General features: G+C 39.5%; 1 protein-coding gene across 7 annotated transcripts in view; it reads right to left on the bottom strand.

Annotated features, from left to right (window-relative positions):
- Positions 1-23036, bottom strand: part of FAM222B (family with sequence similarity 222 member B) — a 53464-nt gene that overhangs the window by 18628 nt on the left and 11800 nt on the right. Inside the window, exon 1 of one of the 7 annotated variants that reach the window (XM_081028118.1) lies at positions 16063-16324. The exons of 2 other annotated variants lie outside the window; for them this stretch is intronic. The gene's annotated coding sequence lies outside the window, so the exon portion shown is untranslated. Of the gene's footprint in view, positions 1-10637; positions 10774-13314; positions 13361-15990; positions 16325-23036 lie in introns of those variants that run through there. 4 more of the 7 variants (XM_081028115.1, XM_081028116.1, XM_081028112.1 and 1 more) reach the window with 4 other exon arrangements.

The raw sequence follows: 23036 nt of genomic DNA, 5'->3' as shown, positions 1-23036 counted from the left end.
CGACTATAATTATTGACTTCCTATAAATGTAAGGAATTCCATGTCCTGGGTCAGCACTTTGCACACAACTCTACTTGTGCTTTGCTAGACTAACACTTTGGAATCAGCTTTTAGTGAAAATCCTTTTAAGGTAACCTATAACCAAGCAACTATAACCAAGGTGGGAAAGTTTAACTACACAAAGGCAAAGAAAAGCTTTAAGTTCATGTGGTCGCACCACCACCACCCCCTGCCACCCAGAAAAGCTGTATAATTCAGACTGAGGAAACTATATCAGAGAATAATACAAGTAATGATCGAACAGAGTTATCTCTCGTCCTCAAAAAATCCTGGCACAGAAAACTCTTGCCTTCCTACTGTGTTTCCCGGAAAATAAGACCTAGCCGGACCATCAGCTCTAATCCTCTTTTGGAGCAAAAATTGCTATAAGACCCAGTCTTATATTATACAACACCTGGTCTTTTATGTTGTTATGTTATGTTATGTCCGGTTTTATTATGTTATGTTACCCCATCTTATATTAAAGGGGTCTTATATTAATTTTTGCTCCAAAAGATGCATTAGAGCTGATGGTCCGGCTAGGTTTTATTTTCAGGGAAACACAGTATCTCATGCTCTTCTCTGAATATGAGAAGTAAACCCTGACTAACTCTGAACCTACTCTCAACTCATACATTTTCTAAGTCAGTACAGTTTCCATTTGGACACTTGTACTATGAGGGATTCTGGAAGCTGGGAGCCCACCAGGGTCTATGACAGAAAGCATCCCTCTGCTCTCTAAGGTGTCTTCAATTAAGTGAGGGGAAAACAGTTCACACTTTTCCTTGGTCATGCATCTACTTTATCCACTATCTATTTATTTGGTCTGCTACCTTCTTAGAACTAACTAGTTCTCTATGCACAATGCCTTGAGCTTATATAGCTTACATTTCTAGTGAAGAGTTTCAAAAAGACTAGGTTTAACCCTACAATGTCCAAATGATTTGCCTTCCTTTCTCTCAGAAGAATGACTAACACTCTTCAAATAAACAACTTATGGACAGCGGCAGAAAACAAAAGTTCACAACTCTTCTACTCTTGGTACATGCCTCTTTCACTCAGTGTACCCACTCGTGTCCTAATTTCTACTCTGTAAACTTCTCTCTCTGGGCCTCTCTCACCAACTGAGCATTCTTATCAGCTTTCACCCACTTACCTCTGTTAAATCACTTCAATTGGATTAGAAATAGAAAGTACTCAAGCACAGTGAGGAAGGTATTCACAAAGGAACGAGGGGTGGGGGCTGATGTGGGGAGTCCGAATGCAAATGCAGTGAGGAGAGCATCCCCTCTGGGGGCGACTTTCCCAATGCATTATCTTGGTGACAGTTGCTGGCTTGTCGTCCAATAACATGAGCCCCAATAGGGTCCACTCACATCTTGGCTTCTAAATACGAAATTCTCCACGAGCAGAAACAAAGGCTCTTTGGAGAAAAGGCTGAGGCAGAGAAAGTACTAGATAAGTCTGGTACATCTTACTATGCAGGAAAGAAGTGCTCAAAGAATAACAGTGACATGGCAAAGGACAGAGAAGCCACAGCATACTCAATTGGTAAGGGAAATCCCAGAAAGACAAGTTTACACAGCAAAAACTAAGAACAAGGAATGGGTATACTGAGTGAAGGAGTCGTGCACCAGGAATAGAAGAATTGTAAACTTGTTTTCCACCACTGTTTATAAGATGTTCGTCTGGAGAGTATCAGCCAATCCTTTGAACTAAAAAGCCAGCAAATCACTTGGGCCTCTTTAGGGTCAAATATATAATTATGTAATTTTTTCCTAATTTAGTGGCAAAGTCTGGATAATTTGAACATCAAACAAACAATGATAGTAACAGATTATATCCTATTGAATAAAACAGGAAACCATGAGTCCATACTAATACAAATAAACAAATACATTGAAAGGCTTTGGAGGAACAGGATATTTACACAGGCGCAACGAATCTCCTCCTAAAATACTAATTACAAAGGGAGAAAGAGTAAACTTTACACTGGAAATGCCTAGCACCTCAATCAAGGGATCGAGCATTACCAATCATGGGGCAAATAAAAATTCTACCCCTCTTGAAATCACGCAATGAAGAACACAGCATCACTCCTCTGACATTCCTCTGGCACATAACCAACATTCAACATGAGGAACCACCAGACAATCGGAAACTGAGGAACTTTGCAGCGTCAAGGTCATGCAAGTCAAAGGCGGCCTGAAGCACTGTTCCAGATTGAAGGAGACCAAGGAGACGTAACGAACAAATGCAACGTGTGTGATTCAGAACTGGATCCGAATGCAATGAAGGACTCGACTAGTTCAACGCGCAACACTCGAGGGGAGCTCTGAGAATTATATGATGGTAATATATCCATGATAACTTTCTGATTTTGATGGTTGTATTATGGTAATGTTGGAGAGTGGCCTTGTTTGTAAAAAAGATAAACACCGAGGTACTCAGGAAGGAGGAAGCATCAGGTCAGCAACTTACTCTCTAGTGATTCAAGGAAGAAAAATGTTCTTTGTACTGTACTTGCAACTTTTCTATAAATTTGAGACTGTTTCCAAAAATTTTACCCAGAAAAAAAAACAAGGTAGTAGTGTTTAAGTCTGGAAAGAGAGAGAGAGGATGCAGAAAGAAGAGTCGGACAGTGTGGTCTGTTGGTAATCATTCTTGTTTTATCTTCATGCAGGTGACTTATCTCTGAATTGGTGAGTGCCAGCATTAGGGTTCCTGCCATCTGGAATAAGTTTCCTGCATCTTTCTGCCTCATCTACTTCCAATTTCTTTCAACACTTATCTGAATAACATTTTCTCCAGTGCCTATACATCAAATTCTCTCCCAACCTCCGTTCTGTTCTGGCAATGCTTCCACTATGGAGCACTCATGCAACCCTCTTACCCTAAAGGTGGGGAATTTCACCTTTAGAAAGGTTTTAAAAGAAATGTCTATCCTGAAGGAGGTGCTATTGATGACCCTCCTTTCTTCAGGCCGAACATTCACTAACATCTCCATCAAGTTCATATTTTATTAAGAATTTTTCAAGGCCCTTCCTTCTAAACACACATCCTGAACCCAGGCAAGTGCCTCGCAAACTCCCCTATGCGCTAAAGGAAAGCCTTGTTTTGTCTTCTTGAGAGTAACAGAACTTTGACACTCTTTCCTCCCACTATACAGTTTCAAATGACATCATAAGCTTTATCTCCATACTTCCTGAAAAGTACCAACTACAACTAGCTTCTCCACTTTCACACCAACAGCAGCTGGCGAATAGGGTCTCTTGGTTATTCAACAGCAGAAAGGTTTTCAGTAACAATCAATGAAGAACTTTGAAGTAGTAAAGGATGATGTTTATCACTCCTCCTCTCCTCTTCTTTCCTATTTAGCATGATCAGGGAAGCTTTGGAGGAGGAAGAAGTGTAATACGGCCCTTCTCTAAGCAGCCATGAATGTTCTTCCCTTCCTTTAAATAAAAGCTAACAAAAACAGGCTCTCAACATGCACTGCCATCCTCTTTGGCAACTGATTCTCAACCACATTTTTAGAAGCCATATCCATGAATATTTTTCAGGATAGGGTCCACTGAGCCTTGGGAAGAAGACAGCCCAACAAAGAGGGACATTAAGGTGAGCAACAGCATCCGAAATAAAAGTAGCAGCAAGTCACCTGGAGATCTAGGAAGAGCCTCCGCTGAAACCAACTTCAACCTTTTGCATTTTAAGGAGGCTAAGATTTTGGTTACAAGCTCATTTACTTTTTAGGGTAACCATCAAACAACAATATTGAAGAGAAAGTTTGAAGGGAAATAGTAAAGAGGAAGACAAACTATTTCCCTTCTTCCTGTCCTCTTTCTCCATCTAGCAGAGATTGTTTCCAAAGAGATATGTAACTGTCTATTAAAATAACATACTAAAATGCCTATAGAGCTAAAGAAATGTATTCTCAGTGTCCTACTGATTTAAAAGTATCCCCAAACAAAAATTTTTTTTTGCACTTTGAAGAGAACTTCAAACGCAAGCAGAAGACAAAACTGTACCTTGCCAATTACCATAATCTTACAAAAAGCACATATTGCTGTGAATGACATTCAGTTCCATCTCAGTCTATTCTCCTATGATAAGCAGCAATGAACTCAAGGGTATGATCTCAGAATATAAAAAGCCATTAAGGCTGCTCCTAATAGATTCTTTTAAAGTATGATCCCACACAACTCTTCAAAAGAGGACAATATGTTTTAATTGAAGATGAATTTACAATTCTTTGACCTCCTGTCTAAAAGAGGTCTGGAAAAGGAAATAACCGCAGAGGAGGGAGGGACTGAAAGGAATCATTCTCATTATTAAAATCCATCAAGTTCATACTTCAGCCTTGGGATAATTGCAGCCAAAAAACTGACTTGCAAGTAATTATCACCACTATCTGCAATAAAAGTTAATTGGACATAATTGAACTAACGCCCTAATCGGAGGGAAGCTGCAACTGGCAGAGAGCCGACTCCTCCTGCTCCTTCAATCTGCAAATGAAACGGCTAATGATAATTTGTGGACAAACAAGAAATTGCTCTCATGGTTTCCCTACTGCAAATCATTCAGCAATTCCAGCTAATACCCAGAATATTAGGCCAGGAGAAAAATCATTAACCAGTGCTTCCTTTGATAAAGATGAATTTTACCAATCACCAAGCCCATTAAGGCTGAGGACTGTTGAGAATTGTTACATTTCCCCCAGACACCTTCAGTAAGGTAACGTGGCCTGATCTCGGTACCCCAGTACTATGCTCTAGATGTACCCTGTGCCACTAGCATGTGGTAATAAGAAGAGACCAGGAGCAAAGCCAGGAGCTACAATTATACTAATTTGTTTTCTTCTAAGAGAATCCCGAATAATCTCATTTTTAGACAACCAAATGCAACTGTTGATCTGCTTCAATGGCAAAGATTAAAATCACTTCCAAATGGACTTTAGAGTTGATAGATTCCTGCTGCCTTACTCATACCTTCAGTTCTGGACAGGAACTGTACCCTTTCCCTTGGAATTTAATATCAGACTTTCTGCTTTTCAACTGTGTCTACAGCCCAAGGGACTAAGATTCCTAAGGGTATTGTGGAGTCTTAAGAAACCACTCTGTCTTGTGGTTACATAAATAAACAAACAAACAAATAAATAAAGCTAAAATAATGTCTTGTGGTCTTCGTATCAACAGTGACCTGTAAAGTGGGCTGGAGGCAGGTCCCCTGCTGTGGTGACAGAAGGTAAAAGAGAAAAAGCAGGTACAAAGTGCTACCTCTGCTTATTTTTTCTCAGCTGATTTGGGCTCTATTTTAGCAAGATGGCTAGAAATTAATGCAAGATGGCTAGAAATTATTTAGCAAGATGGCTAGAACCTTTGCCAAAGAAGCAGCTGGACCACCTGCCCATTTGGTACACTTTTCGGTAAAAGTTATTTTAGAAGGTTGCAGTTCACTTCTTCTAGTCATTAAAATACAACACTTTCTGATGTGAAACATGGAAAAACCTAGGAATAGCTCAGTCAGGATGCAAAAAATAGGGATCTAGAAACTGTATTATGGATAGTAAAGGAAAACAAGAGTTTAACCTGAAAAAGAAAACACATAGTAGGGACATCATTCATTCATTCATTCATTCATTCACTGAGCACCTATGACGCACGAGGCACTGTGGCAGTACTATGTATTGGGACTACAAATACAACAGACAAAATCCCTGGTGAGAAATGCGATTATTATGGTGACCATTTTGCAGTATGAGTATATACAAATATCAAACCACTATGTTGTACACCTGAAGCTAGTATGATGTTGTATGTCAATTATACCTCAATTTAAAAAAGAAAAAAGTGAATAAAGTTGTTTGCAAACCCAAATAATGAAACTAATACTTCCAGGGAAGAGTGAGAAAGAAGGGAGAATAATATGGATCGCTGAAGGGCAAGCAAGAATTTACCAGATTGGGGCCAGCCCGGTGGCTCAGTTGGTTGGAGCGCATCCTTTCAACCACAAGGTTGCTGGTTCGACTCCCACAAGGGATGGTGGGCAGTGCCCCCTGTAACTAGCAATGACAACTGGACCTGGAGCTGAGCTGCGCCCTCCACAACTAAGACTGAAAGGACAACAACTTGAAGCTGAACGGCACCTTCCACAACTAAGATTGAAAGGACAACAACTTGACTTGGAAAAAAGTCCTGGAAGTACACAGTGTTCCCCAATAAAGCCCTGTTCTCCTTCCCCAATAAAAGAAAAAAAATAATTTACCAGATTAAGAAGGATAGGGCAACAATAATCAAAACAGTATGGTATTGGCAGAAAAAGACACACAGACCAATGGAATAGAATTGAGAACCCAGAAATAAGCCCACATAAATATGGACAGATAATTTTCAACAAAGCCAAACACATACAACGGAGAAAAGACAGAGCCTCTTAATAAATGGCGCTGGGCAAATTGGAAAGCCACGTGCAAAAGAATCAAACTAGACTGCTATCTGTCACCGTGTACCAAAATTAACTCAAAATGGATCAAAGACCTCAAACAATAAACTGCATAGAAGAAAACATAGGTACTAAACTAATGGACCTTGGGTTCAAAGAGGATTTTATGAATTTGATTTCAAAGGCAAGGGAAGTAAAAGCTAAAATAAATGAATGGTTCTATATCAAACTAAAAAGCTTCTGTACAGCAAAGAAACCATCGACAAAATAAAGAGTCAACCAACTGAATGGGAGATTTTTGCAAACAACGCCTCCGATAAGCAGCTAATACCCAAAATATATAAGAAACTCATACAACTCAACAACAAAAAAATAATTCAATTTAAAAGTGGGCAGAGGACCTGAATAGACATTCCTCCAAGAAGGACATAGAGATGGCCAATAAACATATGAAAAGATGCTCAACATCACTAATCATCAGAGAAATGCAAATAAAAACTACAATGAGATATGACCTCACCCCAGTCAGAATGGCTATCATCAACAAGACAAATAGCAACAAGTGTTGGAGAGGCTGTGGAGAAAAAGGAACCCTCATCCACTGTTGGTGGGAATGCAGACTGGTGCAGCCGTTATGGAAGGCAGTGTGGACGTTCCTCAAAAAATTACCAATAGAATTAAAATAGGACCCAGCAATCCTTCTCTCCTAGGTATCTACTCCAAAAAAAAAAAAAAGGAAACATTTCTCCGTAAAGACATAAGTGCTCCGATGTTCACTGCAGCTTTATTTACAGTGCCCAAGACATGGAAACCACCAAAGTGCCCTTTGATAGATGATCGAATACAGAAGATGTGGTATATATACACAATAGCAACTAATCTGCCATAAAATGAAATAGTGCCATTTGCGACATGGATAGAACTTGAGATTATTATGCTACGCGAAATAAGTCAGACAGGATAAGTTGAGAATCATTTCACTGATATGCGGTGTATAAAACTGAAGACAACAAAGGAACAAGACAAACAAATGAAGAAACAAAAACTCATAGACACAGACAATAGTTTAGTGGTTACCAGAGGGTAAGGAAGGAGGGGGGGTGGTAGATGAGGGTAAGGGGATCAAATATATGGTGATGGAAGGAGAATTGACTCTGGGTGGTGAACACACAATATGATAGATAGATTGTTGTACACCTGAAACCAATGTAACATATTTAATAACAATTGTCACCCCGATAAACTTTATTTATTTTTTTAAAAAAGGGTAAAGCTACTCTAGGCAGAGAAAACTAACATACAAAAGGCACGCAATAGTAAAATTAATGGCACGTTTGGGGAACCACAAGTGGTCTGTGTGTATGGGAGTATGGTGAGTATGGGAGTATGGGTCTGTGGTGGAGTATGGGAGTATTGATGTTAAACCTGGAGCTGAGCCTGATGCACCCAATTATGAAGAGCCTTTTATTTCAAACCAGACGGACAGAGCAACAGATTAAGAATAAAGCTGGGTTGGAGTCACAGCTCAATGTTAACATTAAATCAGCAAAAAGAATGGCCCCGACATCTTACAGAACGATTGTGATGATTAAATGAGATTATAAACTGCCTGGTACAGAGCCTATGCTTAACGACGGTGGTTATAACTATTATTCGCTAATGTCACACTTTATCCTGAAGCCACGGGAAGATAGGGACAGGTTTTAAGGAGAGTAACATGAACAGGTATCTATTTTAAATAATCTGCTGGAAGTGTGAGAGACAAACAGGAGACTGCAAGGCAAGTCAGTTAAGTGGCTCCACTGCTCTGCAGGTAAGGGGGCCATTATGTACAGGAGGGAGCAGGTTTACCTCTGAACGCGAGAGATCAAAATAGGTTAATAAATTAAAGTCTGAAGAAAGCAATTTTAGGTGAACAAAAACAATCTGAACTTGTTCAACAATAGCACCACACTAGAAATGCTGAAGCAAAAGCAATGACCATTCATTGATGATGGAAAAGTTTATTTTCAGTAGCTAACAAGTTGGACTAGATTACTACTAAATGCAACTTTCAGGTGGTTCTAAATCACAAAGGTGGTTGTGTCAAGTCATTAACAATTGCTTACACCTGTAGAGATGTTTACAGTTCTCAAAGTGCTTTCACACTGATTCTCACTTGAGCTTTTCAAATGCCCGGTGAGAGCCAGTCTGGGCAGGTAGCGCTGGTCTCATTTGCACTGTAAACTAGGGAAAGCTAGCAAGTCCCTTAGACTACATACAATCAGGATTTCTAACCCCTGGCTCTGTGCTCCTTCTCTTCTCACTACTGCCTCCAACATGGTGCCAGAGTTGAAAATCCATTCTGAGAAACCATCTCTCTTTGGTCACCTGTTCCAGTATTTATTCTTAAAATCAGGGAATTCTTCTCCATGTCTTACACATTAGTTTAGCTGTTCAGGAGCTTCAGCCTGATTTTTTGTCCCCTCCAAGGTGAATAAAAGCCAGTCATCTATCTTTATATAATATTCCTTTATATTTGCATACTATGTCTGTCATTCCTCTAAAATAGGCTAATTAATCCCAATTCCTTGAGTTTTTTTCACATATTCTTTCCGTTAAACTAGTTAAGTAATCTGATCCCTAATTTAGTTCTAGCTCCAAGAAGACAATAATCTTCCCATACATTCCAATTCTAATCCCCAGGTATCTATTAAAGAATACCTCTCTATTAATTCATACCAATATTTACTGAACATCTGCTGTGAAGCAAAGCATTGCTCCAGGAGCTAGAGACTCAGCAATGAACAAAACAGACAAAAGCTCCTATCTTTGTGGTGCTTCCATTTTTACCTGGGATAGAGCGGGAGATTCAAATCTGATGAATAGATAAGTTACATAGACTCTTAGAAGATGATAAATAGTATGAAAAAATAAATAAGGCCACATAAGATGGGGAGCATTGGATGGGGAAGCAATTTGAAATGGCAGTCAGAGTGGTCCTCACTGAGAAACTAGTTTATTCATGGTTTATCTTAGTTTCAGTGTAAGACAGCAGTACAGCTTTTAATTGCATAACAGATTTTTTAAAAAGAGATTAACTAAAACTCATATAGATATTCCTCCCTCTTATTTCAAGTTTAACTCTTAGGCACTTGCATAAAGTGCAACTGATGAACTTGTTCTCAAGCGTGGAATCTTGCTTCTGTAATAGAGAAATACTCTAAGTAATACTGCAGCAAAGTACTGCCAGCTTGCACACACCCACAGCTCGCTGCTGGGTACTCTCACTGGGATAAAGACTAGCATTTCCCTGGTTGAGCAATGGTACTTTCTAGTCGTGGGAAGCTGAGAGGTGAGCAGATGTGGACAGGTGGGGGGATGGAGGGAGTTGGTAAAAACCGAATTTTAAAGACCTACAAAGTCGATGTGCTGAAATGGCCTCAGCCACTTACCTCTAGGTACACTAAAGAACAATCTCCCCCAAACGTACCACGAACGATAAGAATGTCACATTTCAGCTGGGTGGGATAGTTTTTTCAGCTTGAAGAAGAGGCAAAAATTAAAATACAGCTTGCTATAAAAGCAACCTGTTCCAACTTACTAACTTAATTTTGCCTCGGACTATGAAACAGGCAAAGGACTTTTCTTAAAAGGAAAGGTTCCTTTTGTCCCTGGGGAAATGTTCTAACACAGTATCACTCCAATTGCACCATATCTTACAAGGACCGAATGAAGCCTGAGTACTACAATTTTCTGTAAAGCACTTAAGAGAATGCCCAGTAACACCTGGCAGGACAGGTTAAAACCATGATATGGATTCTTCATTAATCCACTGGTCCCACTTTCTGTTGAATGAAAGAGGTTCTGGGAGAGTAAGATAAGCAAAAGCCAAACCAGTACTTTGCACAGCTACAAAATTCATGTCTTCACAATACTAAAACCACTTCCAGCTAAAGAGCTGGGTAACACAGAAGGCCCATTCAGGAACCCAGGAAACGTCACTTTTCCATTCATATATACTCTGACCTGGATAAACTGCCTTTAACTTCGCTTTGATACCCCTTTTGTTTTAAAACAGATTAGTCCTAGCCTTTACATAATGAGTGATAAGTGGTACAAGTACTTCAGCTTTTGAAACGAAAGAAAAAAATTAAGTTATGACTAACAGTGCTTACGCTTCTCCTCCGAAGCAATAGAGACGTTGTCTAAAATCATTTCGATTCTCCAAGTGGCATAAAATCTAATTTTCACTCAGATCAGCAACTGATCCTCCAAATCACTTTGCTGAGTATAAAGAATTAGCAATTGGTCATGGAAACCTTGCCTTTTAAAACTGCTGTAATATTCGGTTGGTCTTCCACTAAAAAAAAAGAGAGGGGAGGGGAAAGGAGAAACAGGTAACATTTTCCCACCAAACAGCACTTAAGTCCTCAGCTTTCAATTTATAACTCATAACATTCTTCAATCACAATCTGACTTCCAAATAGATTTCATTTTGGCCAACAGCGCTCATCATGAGAGTACATACAGCCCAGCGTTAGAAGAGGCACTTGCTTTGGTAACAGTTCTTTGGCTTGGCTTTCTACAGCTCACCCAACATGATGAAGGATCTGCGTGTACTGTGGGGCCAGAAGAAGCCTGAACAAGGTCGTGCCAGTATCAAGAGCTAGTTTATCTATGATTGACCACTTGGAAGATCTCAATTCTCCACAGGAACTCAGTGTAATTAGGTAACAGGGGTCAAGTCTTAAAATACTAAATAAAACAAACTGTCTCAAGCTTACTAAATGGAGCTGAACTTTTCTAGGTCCAGTACTGAGTTTATATACTAATTTTGATGACTAAGAAACTAAGTGTAATCCAAACTCCTGGCTCTCTTACCTACTGGTCTCTTGAATGACTACAGAGGAAGAAAACAAATCTCTAATCAGTTTGTTCAGCTAGACAATCCCAGTTAAAAATAGAGAAAGTTAATGCAATTGCTTAAAAATGTGGCCTAGGAATATCTTTAGCTTTTACCTGTCTATACGTTGCCTGTTTGCCCTTCTGCCTGAATAATCAAGAACTGATTGCATCGGAGGTGCCAAAAAAATGTACACACATTTTAAGAGACGTTAACACTTTGGTCAATGTTGCTCAAGCAGAAGTTCGCTGTAATCAGAAATGTCTGGACGCTGATGGTAACTAGTTCTAAGCACCTCTTGTAATTGCAGAAGTCAAACGAGACTTGTATTCATCTTTTGTTATTGGTATATATTAATAGCTTTTTCCTTTCTTAAAATGTGTATACATTTTGGCACCCTCTGTATTCTCTGATCAAAAATGAACCCTTAACTAGAGTTCTGCCCATATGTTGGCAAAGATGCCCTCTACACTTTTCAGCAAGGCTGAAATATAACAAACTCAGTCCTTGACTGAAAATTTGATCGAAACAACCCAGTGCTCCCTCCCTGGGATCCATCAGCACCCAACAATCGTAAAACTTCAATGTGGCCTTTCCTTTACATCTCTATCTTTTATTCCTCCTGATGTCACCTCATTCTGAACCTTCCTCTTCTTGATTGATAATGACGTCTTGGTCTTTGGATTCCTTTCATCACTAGAGAAATAAAAACAGCTTCTCAGGGTAGAGACAGGAAAATCTCAAATCATTTCAAATAGGGATCCTGAAAGGAGTTATTGGAGAAAAGAATTAAATGTATTAGAAATTCAGAGAAAGGAAGAATTCTGAGACTTTGACTCTGGGTCTGGCTTTACTACCAAATCACTGTTATTTAGACATTCTCAGGGCATTAGTTTTTCCCACCTCAGAGAAAAGCTGAGACCACTAAAAGACTGCTTACTTAATTCACAGGATGGAAAACTAATCCAAAAGTAAAAATATTTATGTTAACACTGGAAATGATTCTTGGGCTGAAGAAACTAGTCCTAAGGTTTTGTGAGCTGTTATACTCTACAACTCTACATTTAATTTCAAAATATGACACGTATGTATTCAAGGCACCAAAGAATTCCTTTAAATCAGGCTCAGACTTTCTCTTTTTTTCTTCTATTACCATATATATTGACAGATAATTAAATTTCTAAGTAAGCAAAATTTTAAAATCTGGCCAAATATAAGGACTGCCCAGTATTCATAGAATGCTAACATACAGAACAAAGTTGGGGGGAGCGAACAAAGGCCTGGATTTTGAAACACCAAACCAAATAAACAGAAAGATGGGATGAAAATTTATATCTAAAAGGCAACTCTGTTTTGAGTGACACTAACAATCCCATACTAAGTGCAGTATCAAACACAGTGAGGGTAATTAATTCAGTGGACTCTTTCCCCTTTCAATGCCAGATTGCACAGCTCTGAGCATAATCTCCTTCCCTCTCCCAGGGCTCAGATTTATTATTTATGCCCTCAATTGTTTACTCTGTCCTATTTTTCCATCCATTCAGGCCCAAGGGCAATGTTATCATTGGCCTGTTTCCAAAATGAATGTTTTAGTTCACTGCCTTACTAGTTACAAACCGAAGATAATCAAACAGTGGTATCTTAATATTGGAGAGCAATCCCCTCCTCCACCATCACTTGACCCAGGAGAGACCTTAATGACAATGCGGACCCATGTTACTTAAAAGGTAAGTAGATGGGTGAATTGATCTCCCTAAGTTGTTCTAGTGCCCCCCTCCCTCTTTTGAGCCACTAGGCAACACATATGCGCATCTGACAGGACCAAGGGCAGTATCATTAGAAGGAGCATGGGCCCTCATGAAGAGCAGACCTGTGAACTATTGAGGCTTAAGCGGACTGAGATGCACTTTGCCTAGCAACCATTCATTAGGAAGAGTTCAGTGACTCACCAGCAACCAACTCCACATCCTTATCTGAGTTGTAAACAGATACCAGACTCCACACCAAGTCAAGTCCTCTAACCTCTGGATTCAGACTCACAGCAAACAACTTTCTCAGAAGATTTAGCTGCCAAGAGTCAACCCCTGGAAGAGAGAGGTGTGCTTAAACACACAAAATATTGTCTCGGACACCTACATGACAAAGCTGAATAGCTAAAAACGACCACCAGCCACATCTCCCTATAAATGCATTCACTGTCTCTAAATAAGTCTCTCATATTGCAGCATTACCAGGTCCTTTTGCCTCTAACATTTCTAACCCTGAGCAAGCTTTTCCCAACCGAACCTTACAACATTCGAGCTGATTATTATGAGAATCAAACCACACCAGGGGCCCAATCTTTCCCTTCACCTTCTCAAGGGGATCGTTTTATACCTCTGATGTGAATGGGGGGTTGAGCTTGAGTCCCCTTAGGGAGAACATAGGGCCCTTTTCTTAATACATGCTAAACTGTGGCTCACAAAAATAAGCAGGATGGATGGATAAAAACAAATTGCTAAATAAAATCCAATCAGCTACTTTAACCTCAGCAGCACCACCTCCCCTCAACTTAAAGAGACACAGGAAGTCACAGCTTTATATAATTTCCTTGCAGGGGACCAAATCTGAAGATTTCCATCCCCCTTAAATGACATGTGGAGATCAGCGTAGATACACCTGTGATTAGTTCTATACATAGCCTTTTGTCTCCTGAGGACAATTCTTTGGAGAAATCAGTGCACCATGCAAAATACTGATTACAAACATCAGTCAAGAAAGAGAAATATAAAAAAAATTAAGTAAGCCAAGTGTAATAACTACAAAGCTGTATTAACTGCTCACCCATGGGTAGACAAAGAAAAAACCACCTCCGGTATCAAATAGGAGGACAACTTGTTTTCGAGTAGAAGCATGAATGATATATACTTTAATATGGTCATCAAGCGGTTTTTTTTTTTTAATCACTTCCTCAGCTTGCTATCGCTTAGCCATCAAACTGCACTTCATTTTGTACACTAGCTGTCAAAGCTTCAATCAGTGATTTTTAACAGTTCATCCTCAGCAACAAGTTAGGTGAAACAACATGGGGGGGGGGGGTATCCTCTTTGCCTTTCCATTTAAACATTATTCATGGAGCCTTTAAGGGATAAGTGGGTAATAAACTAAACACCCAAAATCCAACAAAGGCTTACTGTGAATCTACTTTTTTGCACAATTGTATACTTAGTCTACTTGACAATTTTTTTTAAAAGTATAGTAAGTTTTCTGATCCCTGATAAGTTTCCATAACTGAGATGGTTTCCTATCCCATCATCCGTAGCCTTTATAACACTTGCTTTCACCCCAAACTGCTCCTTATTGGTTAGAGATCCTGTAAATCAATGCAAAGAAAAAAACACTGATTCAGCTAAAACTGTCAAATAGCTCCAGCATATAAATTCTGTCTTCAACATAACTTCTGTGAGAACAATCTCTGGAAACTGAACCTAGATTTCAAGAAGGATCTCTCAATCATTTCAATTACTATTTGCCCAGAACTGTCCTTCTAGTTGCTAAATGGAATACTGCCCCATTCATGAATTGCACAATAAAGCCAATTAGATCTTCAAAAAAATTTTTTTTACCAAAGTACTGCCAAGAAATTGATATTGATCCCTTCTGGCATTCTAGCTAATCAACATTAACACAAATCTGGTCCAAACACCTTTGGTGAAAACGCCCAGTTAAATCGAGTTCACCATGAATATTACCATTCAACACCGACATGTGTCACACACACACACCCTTTGTTTCCAACATCGCAAATTTTGGGTTTTCCATCAATTGATAACTTTCATCTCAATTAAAAACCTATAAAAGAGGTTCCTGATTTGGGCTGAAGATGAACTCTGTGTCCTTCAGAAAGAAGGGACCTGTATAAGTTGTAGAAGCAAATGAATTCAAAAGAGAAAAATATAATTTAAATTGTAACATTACAGCCACCCAAATCCCTAAGGGGGAGAGGGGTTAAAAAACAAACAAATTAAACAAAATTCATCTGGATTTCTTTTTTTAAGTTTGGTTTTTGACAACTGAAACTAAATCTTCTGAGAACCTATGGATAGAATACACAGGTGGAGAAACAGATAAGACGTTTAAGTTTCAGTAACAAGGTAAGTTTGGTCGCTCTAGCTAGGTTTCTCCAACAGGGCTAAGTACTACACAAAGCCTGTGAAAATGTACTCTGGAAGAGACTTAAGTCTCTAACAACTATCAAGATGTCCTTAAACCATCATTTGCCGGGATTTCTCCCCCTTTCCACTAGCACCTCCGTCCTTTAGATTGTTTTTGCTGACTAAGGCAATCCCAAGTAGGAAAAATGGTGAAGACAGCCTTAATGGACAAGGATGCAGTACAGTTCCAAAAACCAACTCCTATGGTTTTCTGTTTGTTTGTTTTGCGCTTTACTGCATCAAATGCCTCCCAAGAAAGGGCTTCTCTTTTCTCCTCTGTTCATGTTACGGCGCGACCGACATCGACACATCAGTAAAAAGAGATGAGTTCTGAATCTCCTTACCCTGCTGCAGGGGTGAGATGAAGGGAGGGAAAGCATTAAGGGTAGAATTAGAAAATCAAAGTAAATTGATGGGATGTGGAGCTCTTACTTCCCATTCCATTTCCCCTCAAGGTTAAGTCGGCTGAAGTCGGGCTCGCGTTAGAAAAAGCACCACACACACCTTGAGCCCTGGAAGGGAGGCGAGGATCGCTCCGCAGCTCGGTGGGGCTCCGGGCTCCGCCCCGCCCGCGCGGGGCAGTTCCACTCTCCGCGACCCGCCCCCGCCCCGAAAGGATGGATGAGAAGGGGCTTCTAGCGGCCTTGGCAGGGGGAGGGGGAGGCGCCTGCTCCGGGTGCCAGGCTCTCCGAGCGCAGCACTCCGCGGTGCGCCAACACCCCCTCCCCCAGCCGGCTGCCGCTCGCTCCCCTTCGCCGCCGGAAGCGAGCCCCGCCCCCTCAACTCCATCCCGGCCCTCCGCGAACCCCCCCTCCCCCCCGTCCACACAGCCAATGGCAAGCCAGGGAGCCAGCAGAACGACTCGCCAAGCAGCCAACTGGGGAGGCCCACTGGGAGGTCAGCAGCCCGGGATAGGCCGGCTTCCCGCGGCCCCGGCCCCCGCGCGGCTCCTCTTTGTTAGAGCTGCCCCTATCCCTCCTGGCCCCCACCCCAAAGCTGGGAGCCTAGCATCTCGCAGCTGGGCCAGCAGATGCCCCCTCTTCTCGCGCTCCCCGCCCACTCTGCCTGGATATTAAGAATGACCCCCTGCCAGGCAGTACCTCCCAGAGTGCCTCAGACTTCCACAGTAATAGCAACTGGCAGAGATATCCGACGGTAAAAATGCTCCCCAGGCCTCTTTGCCTCGCCCTTCTTTTCTCAGAGTCAACTGCACTCCCTCGACCGTGCAGAGATTTCGGTTTGCATATTATATCAGCCGCACACATCAATCCACCGTTTGAAACTGCTTCCCTAGACTCAGAAATTAAGGGGTGTGGGGTGCATATTGGAAAGGTATGTACCTGAAAGTTGGTGGTGGAAGAAGAGGGAATACATCAAATCACCTGCAAAAAAGAAACACCAAAGGGCGCGCGCGCGCACACACACACACACACACACAGTTGGTTCCAACCTAGCTCAGCCACTAGACATCTACTTCCAATTAAACCCAAGCTAACCACTCCCTTAACAGGTTTCAGTAAAATCAGAAAGCAAAATCTAAGTCTTGTTAAAGCCATCACCTAATATTAGAAAAAACTCAAAGCAACTGCCAGGACTCCGCATCAACACTTCAATTTCTAATGCCAACATTAAGGACATAACACTGCTGGGATGGATATGCTAAGGATTGTAGGATATTTTCTTAGGCATAGTGGTGGAGCAATACATGGATCTCACTTAAGACAAACAAAATGGGGGTGCGGAAGGCAAACTATTACCTATACTGACATTTTTGTCCCCAGAGTTCTAGCAACTAATGTTACACACTACAATCCTGCTTAGTTCCCCAGTTACTACTGTAATTTTTTAAAAACAGAAACAAAATACTTCTTACTAAGTAGACCTTTCCTATGTGGAGCTCAGAGCATTTCATATGTATAACCTCAGTCTTTTTGGAAGATGGCAAAGGAGCTGAAAAGCATACCCATTTTAAAACCAGCTCTTTTTTTTCCTAACCCAAATTCAAAGACTGGCTGAAGCAGCATTTACAGAGAAATTTCATCAGTGTCTCCTAGGCTAGCTTTTATTAGGTTCCATATGAAAAGAATCAAATGTGAAAAATTATTTTAAATTCTGCCCACAAAAGTCTGTCAGACTACCTAGCAAGTGAGTGCCACCCATCTTCTCCTGAACTAGAACAAAAATTCTCACGAGCACAACAGCAGTTACAGCTCTCCTCCACCAGTCATTTAGCAATCCTATGGCGTTTTCCATATTAAAATAATGAAACAATACTCAAGAAGCTAATGTTTAGAAGAGCTGACCTAAAAGGTACTCTTGATGGCAAAAGGGAACTGTGAGTCAGTGCCTTCAGAGTCCAACCTTCTTGATAAAGGCGATTTTTTTTAAGGATTAAATAGAAACTAAAACTTAAATCCTTTCAAGGTAACTCACACACCAATTGATTTGCTAAGACATCAAACACAAACAAATATACCTGTGTTTTGCCATTATTTTCACAAATGTTGAAAACTGGGTAATTCAGACAAAACTTCGAACATCCTCTTTTAAAACATAAATAAGGAATTCTTAGGGGGTTTCAAATACCTTAACTGAAATTAGGTCAAATTCATCTCCAAAAGTAGCTATATAATCCAAAAAACCCACAAAGGTATTACAATTGCTTCATAAAAGATCACAGGGCCGCCCAAACATTTCCTCCTAAAGAAGACTTCAAGTCCAACTGAATTCTTTTCATGCCCCTCAAATGTACTCTATTTTGCCAGTACCCTAACAGACACCCTTACCATATGTCTGTGGGGGTAATTATAACTTCTAACTTCTTTCTATTCTCCCTTATTCCACACACCACTGCTTTCGTATATTGGCTCTTCTCCTTTAAGAACTACAGAAACAGGTCAATTCATTGCACATTTACTAGGTGCAAGGCCCTGTGTCAAGAAATTTATATATACATATATAATATTATCTTCATAATAAACCTATGAAATAGAAAATTTCCTCAATTTTTACAGATGAAAAAACTGAGGTTCAAAGCAGTTGAGCAATCTACTCTAGGTGACATAGCTAGTCAACGGAAAAGTCAGAATTAGAACTTGAGTCTTCTGGCTCCAAATCTAATACTCCTCTCTCCACTAAGCTCCATAGTGGCGCACTGGTGCCTATGTCATCCAGCCAAGTTTCCACTCTGTGGTGGTTGTATCTTCCATAACCTGGCACTAGCCTATGGTATCAAACTTAACTCCCTACCTTTTCTCAGCATGTTTTCCCCACACCAGATAGACTGATCTTGCTCACTGTCCATGTATCATGTTCCTCCATTTCTACTTTCTTGCCATGACCTGTGCTGTTACAACCATTACATTTAAATCCTACCCATTCCCAAGACCCAGCTCCAATTCTACCTCCCTTATGGAGCCTTATTTGATGCTGTCAGCAATGATCCATTTTGAATCACTACCACATACAATTTTGTGTTTAATTGTTCTGTTGTTTAATATGTGATTTGTCTTCCTAAATTAGTCTGTAACTCAGAGCTAGTAGATTTGCATTTATATCTCTCCCTTCACAATTTTGCACAGTAAGGCATACGTAATCAAGTCCTCAATAAACATTTAGATCAGTAAACTTTGTAGTAAAAGAATAGCCCAAATCACTTAAATGACTCAACTTCTCATAACAGCCACCAAAGCTGAAACCATTGATAACTTTCTCAATTCATTTTCAAGACAGAACAAATAACCAAGTTCTCATTCTGCCACTACTAAGTACTTAGCTACTCTGCCTCAACAGGATCACCGGCAAATTGATAAATTGATAGGAGGGGCTTCAACGTTTCTTGATCATGGAACTATTTACCTAAGTATGTTCAATTTGTGAAAATTCACTGAGCTGTCTACTTATGTATACTTTTCTGTATGTATGTTTTATCTCAATAAAAAGTTTAAAAATATCAAGTTTCAGATTGTATTATAAAATAATGACATCCATTTCTTAACCACATATGAATAAATATGGAGATAGTTCCAAGAAAAATATCTGGACGTGTATACACCAATTGGTCAACAGTGCTTATTTACCACTGAGTGGGGGACAGAAGGGGTAGGGAGAGGTGAAGGAGACAATTTTTAAATGTTTTATTTGATCTTTTAAAAAAATATGTATTACTTTGTAATTTTTAATAGATTAGCTGAGATGTGGGATTACAGATTATTTTTTACAGTTTTTAAACTTTCTATGTTAGACATGTCTTACTTTTTTAATTAGTAAAATACATTAAAAGATAAACACATCATCTCTCATAAATAGAAGGAAAAGATCAATGGGCTGACTGAAACTAGGTAATTATCTACCTAGTCTGATCACTGATCACTGTTTGCACTTCAGTATTTGTTGAGTACTCTATTTTGCAAATTTCCCTAATGACATTTATAACAAGCAAAAAAAAAAAAAAAGCTGCCTTTGATAATTTACTCCAATCAAAATAAATACAGTTTTCAGTAGAATCACATAACAAAGACAAAAACAGTAAAAATAATCAGCATTAACAGAAGCTGAACGCTATTAAAAAGGTATTTTCCCCATAAAGACCTGCTCCGGGACATTTTACAGAATTCAGTCATGAGACACAACACAGACCTTGATAAGAAACCTTATGATTCACTAGACTTAAAGAAAACAGCAGGTCTGAGAATACAAGTGTTAAAAAGTTAAAAAACAAAAAGGCAATGCCTTGAACTACTATTTCAATGTATTAGGTTGGTGCAAAAGTAATTGTAGTTTAAAAGGTTAAAAAAAAAATTGCAAAAACCGCAATTACTTTTGCACTAACTTAATAGCAAGGTATATCCCTTAACAGGTTTTTTGTTTTTTGTTTTTTAAAAACTGGCTACACTTTCTAATTCAGACACTAGAGGGAACTGTAAAATCCATTCACCTTATCTGTGGGAGTTCAATTTATTCCTTCATTCACTCATATCACCATTTTTATTGCATTCCTATATACCAGGAACTCTATTGGACCGCAGGGACAAAAAGATGAATGAGCAACTTAGTCTAGTGAGAGGAGACACACCAATTTAAAAACTGCACGTGAGAACCAAACCCCAACTTTTGCAAGACTGGGGTCTAGGGCAGAACAGGAAGGAAAGCATTTCTAGCACAGGGAGAAAACACATGTGTCCATGTCATAATTCGCACTAGACAAACCAGCTTATCCAAACTGGCTGGTTTTCCTATTAACAATCTTCCCTGCTTTAATATAAATGAAAATAAGCTACACCTTGAAAGTATCTTTAAACTGTTATCTTTAGAAAGTAGAGGCATGAGGCCTTCTTCTTGGGTATGGAAGATTTGCTAAAATATCTAGTTGGCTAGGTTTCAAAATCAATTGTACACGGTTTAAAAAGCATGAAGGTAACAGATACAATTGGAATTAAGACTGCTTACATTACAATAAAACTTCTCAGTAGAAATCAGGATAAATTATACTACACTCCCCTGAAAAGAGTATGTCTGCCAAGGGAAAATAAGTAGAAATTTCCTAAACGCACTCTGTCTTATACAAATTAAGTGTCCCAAGTTAGGAGATAGAGAACCCTGACAATTAGCTTTCACTGTTGTCTTTGAAAAGCCTCTGTAAACAGACATGTTGGTTGGCAAATCATTTCCACACCTAAATAATTCAAGCTTCCGGAGGAAAGACTAGGGTTTTAACTGATAAACCAGAATTAAAGCTCAAAGTCACCAGCAGAACAATGGAAATATTTGTGTGGCGTGTTTTTTCCTAATCCTCAAATGACTGTGATATCATTTGCTATGGTTTTGGGATGTTTGGATTGCACATGTTGGCGGTGGGAAGTTGGAGAGAAGGGACAAGTTGTTAATATCTCATATTGATGGGGTAGCACATGGTAGAAAAATGAAAAGCCAACATCCTAAAAAGGTTTCTCTCTCTCTCACACACACAGACACACACACACAATGAGACAGCAAACTTGTGAATCAAGTATGATTTGGCATCTTTAAATGCAGAGCCAATTCTCTTTTAGTGCCAAAGCCAATGGCTTCTCCTGTAGATAAAATGGCACAGTTCCTGAAAAAGCCCTGGACGCTGTTTCCCCACAATCCTATAATCTGTCAGAAGACAGAAAACAAAAAGGCGGCTTTGCCAGCCAGAAAAAGCAAATTATAACCAACACAGAGCCAACACTTTACTTCAGACAGAAGGAGCTTTTTCTATGCATCTCTGGAAGGAGAGAGACAAAAGAAGCTTACCATTGCTCAAATAACCAAGGCAAACATTTTAAGCAAATATCATCTTGGATAAGTATTTACTGCAATAGCGTAATTTCTCACTTCTTATTCATAGCCTTAAAGAATATTTGCAACACTTATGGAAGAGAGTTGATGGCCACAAAACACAAAGAACTTTCAAAAATCGGTAAGAAAAAGAAAATAATCAAAAGAGAAATTTTTCAAAGGACATCAACTAGTAGTCACAGAAAAAATACGTAAAAAGTCAAATATTACATACATATCACAGTGTTAGGAAGTTGTGAAAGTGCTCTCTCCATACAGCCCTAAAAGTATTTTGACTTGATAATACTGCCAACTGCAAGCTTCCAGAGAAATTTTGGCAACTCAGAATGGGGAAAAAAAAATAGGTAAGGATGCCTAAAATCATCATGTTGCACACTTTAAATATCTTATAATTTTGTCCATTATACCTCAATAAAGCTGGGGGGAGGGGGAAATAAGGGTGCCTAGCATAAGGAATTCATTTCTAAAAACATTTAGGTAGAAGCTTTGTGAATATCTACTGGGGACTATTAAGTAGAATGGACACAAGAAAACTGCAAATCAAATCCAAAGAAACTAAAATAAGAATATAAGATGAACCTTTACCTATGAACATAAAATAGCTGAAGCCAATCCTTGATTCTACAATGAATAAGGCAGATAGATGCTGGAAGCAAATAGCATCAAGTTTATATACAACCACAGAGGTAAAGAACCTCCAAGACAGTAAGCTTACTCAACTGTCTTTGCTGTGGAAGCAGGCCATTCAGGGACCCCTTTTTCAGTCACCAAATGTAAAAGGAAAGCAAATAATGCCTGGTGCTGCAAAAGCAAGTACAGTCTTCCCATCAAAGAGGAAAAGAAACCTAAGCCTTTTATTTGTCCTTTATACAAAGAGGTAATGGGTTATGGGAGAACTCAAATTCCAGAAAAAAAGATTCAATTCCAACCTATGTAAATCTAAGAACCTCATGTCACTTTGTTCTAAAATTAACAATACATAGGTCCCTATTGAAAAAACAATACACAAGATCCCAGCAGAGTCAACTTCTGAGCATATGTCAGCACCACTACTTAACCAATTCAGTTTTCCCTTATTGACTTTAGACATCAAAAGAAACACGTCCCAATTTTCCTCTGTTTGACTGCCACTTTAAAGGCTGAGAAAAGTTTAGTTC

The sequence above is a fragment of the Rhinolophus hipposideros genome, assembly GCF_964194185.1.
Source record: "Rhinolophus hipposideros genome assembly, chromosome: 20".
Lineage (NCBI taxonomy): Eukaryota > Metazoa > Chordata > Mammalia > Chiroptera > Rhinolophidae > Rhinolophus > Rhinolophus hipposideros.
Note: the sequence above shows the minus strand (reverse complement) of the source record. Positions and strands in the feature narration are given on the sequence as shown.